We start from the raw sequence: 12,062 nt of genomic DNA, 5'->3' as shown, positions 1-12,062 counted from the left end.
AGCCAGAAAAATGTTGACTTATGAACCCTGGATGAGTAAAAACGGTATTCCACCGATCATAAAAATATATTTGAAATTGGGGGAAATTATGACAAAATGTCCAAGGTACTCCTAGATTGAAAGATAATTGCTAATTATGGTCAATTTTGAAATTATCAGCCTGGTGTCCAGCTTGCAGGGGCTGCGGAACCGGGGGGGGGAGGGCCTTGACCGATTGTGATTAACTGTTCCGCAGCCCCTGCCTTGTAATAACTTTGCCCCCTCCATCCCCTCCCGAAGACCAATTGCTTAATTCAGGATATTTGGTCAAAATGCCCCTGCTTTTAAAGAAAAAAAATAAAATCATTTCTGAGGGGATTACAATTCCTACAATAAAAATTAACATTTAAACAAAGTCTTATGATATGCTAACCCCACATGTCATTCTCTCGGTGATATAGCTACCTTCCCTCCTTTCACTTCTCATTTGCTTTCATCACATGCACATTTATCATGTATCTTTACATACCAAAAAACTTTTCTCCCAATTAAAAGTTTATAATAAATAACATTGTAGTACCCACTACAGCAATTTTCTCTAATTGTATCCTCTTGCACAAGCAGTCAGTTTACTTCCTTCATACACAACCTTTACCAACATATCATTCACATTACTACCACCCCTGCCTTACACATAACCTTAATCTTTCCTTGGCACAATTTTAATCTGAAAGTGAATAAAGTATTTCTTATATTAATTTATTTTTTGCCTCCTGTAATAACTGAACACAGGCACATGGAGAGAGAGAGAAAAAAAATCATGTTTTCTGCTGATAACACACCTGGAATACAATATATAAACAAAACGTATGTACATTTATAGTAGATAGATTAGTTTATTCAGTACATTGTTGTTTTTTTAATTAGATCAAAAGTCGTTTATATGACACAAAAAATTTAATTTACTGTCTACATTTATCACTATGAATGATAAGATACTCGGAAAAAATGTCAAATATATTTCTGAAAGACACTAAAGAAGGATGATTCAATCATAATAATAGTAATATTAAATTGATAATATTACTGGTAGTTTGCATTTATATAGTGCTCATTTCAGTGTATCGAAGTGCCTACGAAAAGCTGGAAAGTAAAAGGATATTAATTCACCAAAATGAAATTATATGATTTAAATTTGACACATTAGGGAGCTGCACATGCCAAGGCAAGTGACTATTTTATGAATAAACAGGTCTTAATCCTAAGAAGACCTGGGGGTGGCGGGGGGGGGGGGCTGAATCAGCCCCCCCCCCCCCCCAGTCTTCTTAGACGTTGAAATAGCCCAGTCTATAGGGTTAAAATTGAAACCATGAGGATTTAAGCATTGATTCTTAATTAAAAAAAAGATAAGTGAGACAATAGACTTGAATAATAAGAATGACCTAAAGTCAGTCCATCTCTTGGCAAAACTGAGTTAAGTATGATACAACTGTTGCTTATTAACCCAACATGTGTGTCATTTATATCCACCCAGAAGTACCTAACCTTTTATCAAACAAGAAAAATATTGTGAATTTGGGTTTTAAAAGCAAGATGGTCATTAGATCACTATTGAAATACAGGAATGCGTGGAAACACCCCAACAACTAAGAAAATATTATTTTCTTTGCAAATAAGTAATAAACCTGTCAATTTATTACATCCTGGTGTTACAAGGTACAGGAGTTTATGTCTTGAGATGGTGCTGTCCAAATTGGCTGTGGTACAGTAGCTTTAAAACCTCTAGGAATAACTAGCTGGTGACAGTCAAGAGATGTACGGGATTGAGCAAGCTACCAGTTTTAACTCAGTGTCCATGTTCATGCGTAGATTATGACATGGCCAATGGAATGCGAAATAGCACGCTATCTTGATTGATTGACGAGAGAATGCAGGCAGGAATTCATCAAAAAAGAAGAGCAAAGGATACCTGCAGTAAGGATCAAGAACAGAATACATATTTAAAAAATTGCTCTTCAGTATTCTTTCTAGAAATATATCTTCATTGATGTAACAATTAATAGTAATACCCCTTTTACCTGAAGAAGCAAAATGCATTTTCTTTTCGATTTCTCATTTCTCCTGCAATAGAAAATTTTGCAGTTAACTCTTTAAAATTGTCTGATCGTACATATGAAGAGAATCAAATTATAATAAAATTTGACTAACAACAGGACTGAAAAAGGATGAAATACAGTATGTAAGGGCCAAGTTGACTGCATACATACAAGTAAGATCATGTCAGCTTGGGTGAAGTTGCATAACCGCTCATGATGGCTTTAAGCTCACATCGTTATTTTGTATTCATAATGTATTATGACTATTTTGTCTTTATTCTGGATTATTTTTACATAAGTTTGATTTGTATTGTATTAAGGAAAAAAAACAACATACTATTGACAAAAGCTCATTATCATGGGACATTAAGTAGATGGGAAATAACTCACCAACAGCAAAAAAATGAAGTGAAGACAATTGTATCAAAGTACTGGAAAAGAACCCTTCCTCAGATATTCACTCCCTGATCCTGTTCTAGCATTCTGGTGATGTGCATGGCCGTTTTCTTGGAGAAGCATACCAGAGTTGAAAAGACTCATCTGTGCACCATTCAAGCATTATTCTCCCCATATCTTGGTCCTCAAGGTGACATTCCAACATGTTCAAGTATCTGTGGGTTAGATAAAGTAAAAAATAAAATTTTAAAATGTGGACGAGTTAAATAATATGGATTGTGGACATGCATTCCGAGATCATCACCTTTTTTGCCATATTCCGAACATCGTCACTCTAAAGGTAAACTGCCTACCCAATCAAAATAATGGAAAGGAAATTACAAATGACTTTAATATGTTCTGCAGTAAGTGTAAAATAATAAGATTACAGTTATCCATCAAACAGGTTTTCATTTATTGTGATAACAAAAAAAGATGGCCCCTAAAATATAATTGGTTACAGTTGGCATAAAATAGGAAACCGATATATCAAGATTTTCTTATGGTTAGAAAATTAATGAAATAAAAAAAATGAAACAAACCTCTCTTTCCATACTCCATACTCAACAATGATGAGTGACGACACTGTTGGAGAACATTAGCCATTTTCAGTATTGTGGCTTAGGTAGTGCCTAATAATGAAGAAATAAAAAGGAAATAAAAATCTTACTATGATATGAATAACAATCAGTAGTAGACTTGATAAATTCTGATATTGTAATACTGTATGATATTTATCTTTATCAAGAATTAGACAGGAATAACTTGTTTTGGGGGATTTATTCAACAATTTCTGACATTTTACTATAATCCCAATTGGTAAGCAGAGCCAAAGAAGTTCAGCGGAACAACCAATGTACATAGATAGAGTCGCAGACTGACGCTTTTGGTCTAATCTAGAATCTACTTGTTAGTACAAATAGTAATATTTTGTGTGCTCCTGTTGGTACTTTAAAGGGATTTATTTGATCTAGGGATCAAATAGAAATAATAAACATGCACAATGACTTCAAAATTGTCTACCTGCATGTTAATTAAATGGTAGACCAAAAATTTCAGTCTCTACTCTCTGTATATTGGTTGTTCCGCTGAACTTCTTTGGCTCTACAGTGGGGATGATTGATGGTAGCATTGTCTTTCCGTTAATGTCCACAATCATTATATTATTATGGCATATGAACGTCAAGTTTGACTTGACCTCAATGACCTGAATTTTTCCGGGACCGGCAGGTGCAATAAATACCGTGACTGGGTGAACACCCATCTTTGACGAATAGTGTATTGGTTTTAAAGTGCATAGGTTGTGACTCTCCTATACACGGGACCAACATTTGCGTCCTTTCCGATGGACGGAGTGTTTTCCAACTGCATTCACACCTGCACTAAATACAGTGATGAGAGTCTGAGACATGCTAACAGGAACACACAATGCTATAGCATCATATTTTTTGTTAGACAAATTTTGGCTTGAACGGGACCATGGGCGGAAATCCCAGGGGGAGATATGTCCCCCCTACCAAAAATAGTAGGGGGGACACAATATCAAATGTCCCCCCTACTATTTTTGGTCTTTTATGATGGAGAAAAATGCATCATTAACATTCGAAATAATACATGTATTTTGGACTAAATGACCTTACATTTTGGGTGAAAACCTTTTTTTTTTTTTTTTTTTTTGCTTGTCAAATTTTCCAGAGTGAATAAAATAAGATGAGGGGAAAACTTGGAAAATAAAAACAATCTTTCATGTCACTATATAAAATTTTCGCTCATGCTTCGCGCTCGCATTATTTGATTGTTGAAATATGTAACGTCTTCATGGCTAATTGCAAACAGTCTTTAACAGGTACCTTTTCCATCAGTTAACCTCTGCTCGCACTTCGCGGTCGTAATATATATTCAGTTGTATATACATCTTTTTCAAGATAACAAACATTGCCCAGAATGTTCAAATTTTAGGAAAAAAATACATAAATTTTCCAAAAAAATTTTGCTCGCGCTTCGCGCTAGCATTAATATAAGGACAATGATATCATATATTTATGTTGATTTATAAGAATAAAGCTAAAAAGTGACCATGAGGACTACTCCTTCAATGAAACAGACAAAAATTACCTTCAACCAGCCGATCAGGGATTAACATATGGCTGAAAATGTTTTCACCCCCCCCCCCCCATTGGCGAAGGCTGGATCAGCCCGTTGTCCCCCCTACCTTTCGGGACAGATTTCCGCCCATGAGCGGGACTCGAACCCCTCACATTGAGATCTACAATATTATCTGAAACATGCGCTCTAACCTACTGAGCTACACTGCCTCCCAATGTAAATAAAAAAATTGTTAAAGAAAACAATCCCCAGAAACAAAGGTCATTCCAAATAATCTAGATCTATACACAGTACTAGGTGACATAAGTTTTAGAACTTTATAGAAGAGATTAATACAAAAAAATAAGAAATACAGGGGTCTATAAATTATAATGATGAGTCATGGCCTCACGGGTGCATTTATTTTTTTTTCAAAGAAATATCAACATTCCCAAACACAAAGTCACAGTATTTTTTCTTCTTGGAGGGGGGGGGGAGGGGTTGGGGACAAGCCTTGATGAGTGGGCAGTTCTTTTTTATAGTTTTATACACAGGCTCCATCATGTGGATCAATCCACCACTATTTTTAACCTGGGTGAATGCCCCCCCCAAAAAAAAAAAGAGTAATCATTCTATCATGACCTTGTTCATTGATTGAGTGATGAGTAATGACTCAAAAATTGAAATAAAGAAAACATCAAACTTTAAAGTAAACTTTCAGGTCACTTTACTTAGCTTGTCTTTGCGATGCCAGTGACCGAGTGAGTTTTGCAGTTGCCATACCGTAATTACTATACTCTAGGCCTAGTCATTTATGATAACCCTGCCTGGCCAGCATGGCCATAGCTACATTGGCGGCAGAAGCCAAAAAATTAAGGGGGGGGGGCCACCTGAAATTTTTGGATGGACACGGAAAAAATTTGACAAGCCCAAAAAAAGGCAGCGTAGCTCAGTCGGTTAGAGCGCATGTTTCGGATAAGATCGTAGATCTCAACGTGACTCGTGAGGGGTTTGAGTCCCGCTCATGCCGAAACGCGTCTAACAAAAAAATCTGATGCTATTTAGCGTTGTGTGTTAGCGTGCCTCACCACTGTATTCAGTGCAGGTGTGAATGCAGTTGGAAAGCACTCCGTCCATCGGAAAGGACGCAAATGTTGGTCCCATGTATAGGAGAAACCCAACCTATGCACGTTAAATCCAATACACCGTCACTATTCGTCAAAGAGTACGGTAGGGTGTTCACCCGGTGTATTGCACCTGCCGGTCCCGGCAAAATTCAGGTCAAGTCAATATTGACATTCATATGCCATAATAATCAAAATAATGATTGTGGGCATTAACGGAAAGACAAGACAAAAAAAAAGGTTATAAACCTAAATTTTAGGAGGGGATCGCAAAAAATTTTGACAAGCAAAAAAAAAAAAAAAAAGTCATCAACCTAAAATACTAGGGGGGAACAAACATTTCAGGGGGGACAGGTCCCCCCCCCCCCCCGCCTATCCAATGGCCCATGCCATGCAGATCTAAGCTTTATAAGGACATTATCATGATATTGGGAACACCGTTCACTTCATTTACAGCAGTTTTTCTGAACGCGGTTGATCGTGATCCTTGGAGTGTGTATGGACAGACTGCACAGGACAGTCAGTCAGTCACACACAAAATTGAACGTATGGGACTGTGTCATTACTTCATGCTGTAACTCTTGATGTAAGACTTCCGCATCATCAGGTATTCCGAATCATATTCTGATATTTCGCGTTGGCACAGATAAATGAAAAATCAGCCGAAGGCTCTACAATGATCAAAACTCTTACGTCAAAATGCATACTTACGGTTTTGTTCGAAGATGTGAAGATAAATACGGCATTACGACCCCCTTCCCGTCCATATCGTCGGCTCGTTCTCGCGATGCAGAAAATAAAACAATTATTGTTCATATTGATAATCTGCTTTCTGATTGGTCAAAATCAGTGGGCTAATTTAGCCCACGATTTAGCCCATGGCCAAAGGGGTGGCTAAATTTGTGACGTCAAATGACGCGATTTAGCCCACGATTTAGCCCGGGCTAAGTTAGCCGAGCTTCGAGAAATGCAAAATTTAGCACCATGGGCTAAATGACGTCAAATGACGCGATTTAGCACCATGGGCTAAGTTAGCCACCCTTCGAGAATTCGGGCCAATGTGTTTGTGGCGCAACCACTGATAGCAAAATTGACGCCTTCGGTATACGCTACGGGGGAGGGGGGTTGTTAGCGGCTGACGGCGGGTTAATTATCAAATTACACATCGTACACAGGGGCATCGATCCCATGTTTTGGATCGGAGGACAAGTGGAAAAAGTTGTCAAAATTTTCGGCGCGCAAAATTTACATCGAGTTTTATCCATATTTGTCCCCAAAGCGCGTCGAAAAATTGACTATTTCGTGTATTCAGTTGTATTCAAATTCAAATTCAATTCAAATTTATTTATTTCACTTCCATCAAACAAAAACAAATTGTATACCATATATAAACATAAATATTTGTATCCGTTGCAAAAAAAGAAGTAATAATACATATGTTGTGAAGAAAAAGAAAACACTTAGACAATTTGGGCAACACATTGTAGGTTTTAAATATGTATACTATTTTTCAATAGAAATTAAATTAAGATGGAAATGGAGGGAACCACTAAAAAGCAATGCTTGTACAATGTGGGTCCCTCAAAAAATAGATAACACAACAAATAACAAAGTACAAATACAGATATATGTAATAAAATGAGAAAAAAAAACAAATAAATGAGAGAGAAATAAATACGAAGTTATCAAAAATATAGTTTGATATAGGACAAAACAACCCGTCCTAAAATATATCCACCCTTCCCCATCCCACCCCCCCCCCCAGAAAAAGAGAAGAAAAAAAAAGAGAAGAATTCTACTGTATGCCAGATTAAATGGTTTTATAGTGCTTTCCAAATACTTTAAAAAAAAGTATTTGCACTGCATATCATAAAATTTCTTCGATAACCCCCCTCCCCAACAAAAAAGGATACTGCAGTAAAAAGAAAAAAGATTGGGGAAAATGCAAGAGAAAATAAAGAAAGAAAGAAAGAAAGAAAGAAAGAAAGAAAGAAAGAAAGAAAGAAAGAAAGAAAGAAAGAAAGAAAGAAAGAAAGAAAGAAAGAAAGAAAGAAAGAAAGAAAGAAAGAAAGAAAGAAAGAAAGAAAGAAAGAAAGAAAAAAAAAAGAAAGAAAGAAAGAAAGAAAGAAAGAAAGAAAGAAAGAAAGAAAGAAAGAAAGAAAGAAAGAAAGAAAGAAAGAAAGAAAGAAAGAAAGAAAGAAAAAAAAAAGAAAGAAAGAAAGAAAAAAAAAAGAAAGAAAGAAAGAAAGAAAGAAAGAAAGAAAGAAAGAAAGAAAGAAAGAAAGAAAGAAAGAAAGAAAGAAAGAAAGAAAGAAAGAAAGAAAGAAAGAAAGAAAGAAAGAAAGAAAGAAAGAAAAAAAAAAGAAAGAAAGAAAGAAAGAAAGTAAGAAAGAAAGAAAGAAAGAAAAAAAGAAAGAAAGAAAGAAATGGGAATATTAATTGATAAACAGAAAAGAAACAGAATGGCAAATTTTGAGAAATAACTCGACTTTCAATAAAATCAAGTTGATATTAGAATGAATAAAACAAAATGGAGTTATGATATCATCATTCAGCCAACTCATTTGAAGAATGTTTAATTTGCACAATACTTTTTGATAATACGTTTCATATCTTCGGCATGCCAAAACTTCCCAATTTCGACGGTAATTCCCTCTTCTGTACATGCCGAGCTCATAACTCATAATGGAATGAACTCTACTGACGAGTACACATGAACGAGGAATGAAAATGTGTTTAATTAATACCTGCCGCACATTATGGTTTGATGATAATTCGTATTGATTGATTGATTGATTTAATTCAAACTTGAAGAGAGTTCGGCCAGCCTAATAACCCCTCAAAAGGATATACTGAATAATGAAGATTTTTGTTTTGCTGATTGGATGCGGTGAAAAAGGTTTTCCGATCAGGTCTAAACCATAATGTTAATCCGCATTAGTTGTGATGTCATTACTGCACCCTGCCAACACTATCATGACTATACGTTCAATAAAAAAATGTATTTTGTATGATCAAGGAGATCTCGATCTTGATATGATGATTGATACTTGCTTGTGAATGCACAAAAAATATATATGTATTTATTTTCAGTTATATTTAATCAGGGTGGCCTCATCAGTTACACAAACTGCTGTCCTTATGTACAATATTTACAAAGAAAACATCAATCTAAGTGGCATATATAGGTATTGCAGTACTACTAAAGAACAAATTTATATAATAAACATTAAAATACAATCAAATAAAAGATCAAAATTGAATTGCCAAAAAAAGTTACTGTAAAATTAAGACAAAAGGAATTAAGGTAAAGGCGATTGGAAACCGGCTAAATGTGATTAACAGGAAAAGGAAGGATGACTGGTAACAGAGAATAGTTCAAATGATTAAAACATAATTTGAGTAGATGTTGAGTAATGAGTAATGAGTAGAATTTGAGTAACGTTTCAAAATAAGAATATAAATCAACTACTCGATATTGCACCTCTTGCATTGATTTATTTTTTTCATTTGTTAAATGAAGCACGGAATGAGTTGAGTGACGTTGTCTGGCGTTGATCTTTCCTGAGATTATTCCACTCCGTGGTCCCGATGTATTGAAAAGTCCTCCTGCCACCATTATTTCACAGAGGAGCGTTTCTTTTACCTGAAGGAAGGCAGTGGACATTGATCTAGTCCTTGTATCATAATAAGGTTTAATTAAACGTCCACTTAATATGTGGGAGCAATAAAGTTAACCATTTAAATATTTCAAACGCCTCAACAGCAATAAGAACGGGATATTTCCTTATACTTATTCTCCTTGATCATGTTTGTATACTTTTTGTTCATAAGAGCTATAAGGGCCCAATGACTCTTGGTGTACCAAGATCGGGGGGAAGGATGGTATCACATCACGGGGAGTGTTTTCCCGTTCTTTTTTAAAAAGCGAAAAGGGGGTAAAGGGTGGCCCGTATATATTATGATGGTAAGGTCCTTTCGCCCCCAGATCCGCCTCCCTGGATAAGCGCCTACCGTGCATGTATAGCGAATGCACTTAATGATCCTGAAGGGAGGGGGGGGGGGTGTCTCACTTCACTTAAATTTAAGTTATTTATTATTTTCCAAAACAATCACATTACAAGAATGCACGCAGATGGATATAGCTTATCCTCCCTTAAAACTTGATCACCGATGAGCACGTTAAATGTATTATGTGATATAATGTGATATAATAAGTTAGTGTAATTGGACACGTATTGGCTGATTCGGGGCGCTCTTGGAGGGGTATGAACGAAGCTTTTCTTTTTTAATCCGGTAATTGATTAGGAGATGTGGCTTATGAAATATATAAATCCGCGATGCATGTCGATATAATCTGGGCAGGCTTTAAATGAAATTCAATTCATGGTAAGTTGCCCTCAGCTAGCCATGAACTTAGACATGCGGTATAATAAAAGAGTATTTTCTGCATCTGTAGGCCGGAACTATAAGCGAGAAATCAAACGACCCGCTGCTATGCCAACGTATACACATTACACAGCAGCAGCGTCCTGTTGTCATAGAAACAGTTAGTACAGACAATGTAGCAGAGAGTACAGCGCACCTGTAATACTTAAAACTAGTATACCATTCTAATTTTCACTTGCTTTTTTTTCTCGTCTAGTCATATTCGGCCGGGGAATGAGGACAAGGTACGGGCACATCCATTTTTAATTATCATTATGCAAATGACGATGATAATATTAGTGAATATTTGAATAATGATAAAGATGACAATAATAATAAGACTAACGATAATAATTTGCAAACACCATTGCAAAAGTTTCCGAATATTTTGTTTTCAACATGTTTTTATTAAGGATTTCATTCAAATGGATTACATGAACTCCAGATAAAAAAAAAAAAATACAAATCTTCATTTTATATCAACAAGGATATGCAAAAAAAAAATATATATATATATTTACCAAAAACTGAAGCAAATAAGGACGGAATGAAAATCCTTAAAAATATGCAGATGGCGTGTGAGAGTATGCACTACCACTTTCCCCCATCCTTCACCTTATAATGATTCAAACTTTCGCCCCCTTTCTTCTTAAACTATTATTTCTACAACAACAAGTGGAATGCCTCTGGCCGTCTCACCTGCATCACGCGATTCAATATAGCAGCAGTGCTGATTTTGAAAACTACTATAACTCGCACAAGATGTTCAGTGATACTTGGTTACTCTTATTTCCACGTTTTATGAACTAGACCAATACACTTATAGAGATATGATGGCAATTCAACAAATACCCCCAACGTGGCCAAAGTTCTTTGACCTTAACATGACCTTTGACCTTGATCATGTGACCTGAAACTTGCACAGGATGTTCAGTGATACTTGATTACTATTATGTCCAAGTTTTATGAACTAGACCAACACACTTTCAAATTTATGGCTGTAATTCAACAAATACCCCAATTTGGCCAAAGTTCATTGACCCTAAATGACCTTTGACCTTGATCATGTGACCTGAAACTTGCACAGGATGTTCAGTAATACTTGATTACTATTATGTCCAAGTTTCATGAATCAGATCCATAAACTTTCAAAGTTATGATGGTAATTCAACAAATACCCCCAATTCGGCCAAAGTTCATTGACCCTAAATGACCTTTGACCTTGGTCATGTGATGTGAAACTCAAGCAGGATGTTTATTGATACTTGATTAACCTTATGTATAAGTTTCATGAACTAGGTCCATATATTTTCTAAGTTATGATGACATTTCAAAAACTTAACCTTAGGTTAAGATTTTGATGTTGATTCCCCCAACATGGTCTAAGTTCATTGACCCTAAATGACCTTTGACCTTGGTCATGTGACATGAAACTCAGGCAGGATGTTCAGTAATACTTGATTAACCTTATGGCCAAGTTTCATGAACTAGGTCCATATACTTTCTAAGTTATGCTGTCATTTCAAAAACTTAACCTCAGGTTAAGATTTGGTGTTGACGCCGCCGCCGCCGCCGCCGTCGCCGCCGTCGCCGCCGCCGTCGCCGTCGGAAAAGCGGCGCCTATAGTCTCACTCTGCTATGCAGGTGAGACAAAAACGACAAAGCAACTACTATTTTTTCCATAACTCCTCTTACAAATTACTTTTACTATTGATATTACAAATACTACCACTGCTATTATTCAGAGGGTTTCACGCGCTACAAGCATTTAGTTTCTTTAAGTGGATCCCTTCATTTTCACAGAAATTTATTTTGCTTTTATATATTATGTTGTTTACTTATGGGGGAAAATATTATATACCGATCTCGATTTAAATTTCATTTTCACTTAATTTCATTTATTTGCATATCCAAC

At 36.0% G+C, this 12,062-nt stretch overlaps 1 long non-coding RNA gene across 1 annotated transcript; it reads right to left on the bottom strand.

Moving 5' to 3' along the window:
- Nucleotides 1-722: 722 nt before the first annotated feature.
- LOC135156138 (uncharacterized) lies at nt 723-6,748 on the bottom strand. Its single transcript, XR_010295276.1, has 4 exons — nt 6,431-6,748; nt 3,053-3,142; nt 2,466-2,686; nt 723-1,948 (listed from the first exon to the last, which is right to left on the bottom strand). It is a non-coding gene; the product is annotated as an uncharacterized LOC135156138 (long non-coding RNA).
- Nucleotides 6,749-12,062: the final 5,314 nt, after the last annotated feature.

Source organism: Lytechinus pictus, chromosome 12 (genome assembly GCF_037042905.1).
Source record: "Lytechinus pictus isolate F3 Inbred chromosome 12, Lp3.0, whole genome shotgun sequence".
Taxonomy (NCBI): Eukaryota; Metazoa; Echinodermata; class Echinoidea; order Temnopleuroida; family Toxopneustidae; genus Lytechinus; species Lytechinus pictus.
This window is presented reverse-complemented; position numbering and strand designations above follow the sequence as displayed.